The sequence below is a fragment of the Eimeria maxima genome, genomic scaffold (assembly GCF_000499605.1).
Source record: "Eimeria maxima Weybridge genomic scaffold, Emw_scaff1445, whole genome shotgun sequence".
Lineage (NCBI taxonomy): Eukaryota > Apicomplexa > Conoidasida > Eucoccidiorida > Eimeriidae > Eimeria > Eimeria maxima.
This window is the reverse complement of record NW_013563512.1, coordinates 3,679-4,519: the sequence shown is the minus strand read 5'-3', so window position 1 is coordinate 4,519 and position 841 is coordinate 3,679.

Sequence of the window (841 nt, the reverse complement as noted above, 5' to 3'; positions counted from 1 at the left end):
AGGAGGAGGAGGGGGGGGAGGGAGAGGGAGGGAGGGAGGAAGAGGAAGAGGAAGAGGAAGAGGAAGAGGAAGAGGAGGAAGAGGAGGAAGAGGAGGAGGAGGAAGAGGAAGAGGAAGAGGGAGGGGGAGGGGGAGGAGGAAGAGGGGAAGGAAGAGGCATAGAAGAAGAAGAGGAAGAGGAAGAGGAGGAGGAAGAAGAAGAAGAAAAAGGGAGAGAAGAGGAGAAAGAAGAAGAAGAAGAGGAAGGAGAAGAAGAGGGGTGTATATTATTTATTTTTGTTGTTTTCCCCATGTTGCCTATACACCCCAATATATGCATGCATGCATGCAATAAAAGATTATTTTTTTGCCTCTTTTTTCTTTATTTATTTAATTAAATAAATTATAAATATTCTTTTATTTATTATATTATTCTTATTGAGGAAAATACACAACAAGAAAAGATAAGTATACACCCCAATATACCCATTACAACAACCCCCCTTCACACACACAAACCCTAAACCCTAAACCCTAAACCCTAAACACTAAACCCTAAACCCTAAACCCCCCATTATACATTTATTAATTTATTTTTCGCCAAACAGCAACTCCTCCTCTTATACCCGCTAAACCCCCTCTACTCAAGCAGGGGGTCCAATTGGGGGCCTCTAAGGGGGCCCCCTTTTGGGGGGGGCCCCCAAACAAAGGGGGCCCCCCAATTGGGGGCCCCACTCCTAAATCGAGCTTCTTTATTCATTAAAGAAAAAAATGCACAAAAAAACACTTAATTAATAATTATTTTTATTTTTTATTTTTTTATTTTTTTTTTCTTCTTTTTTTCTCCCTATGGATGCTGATG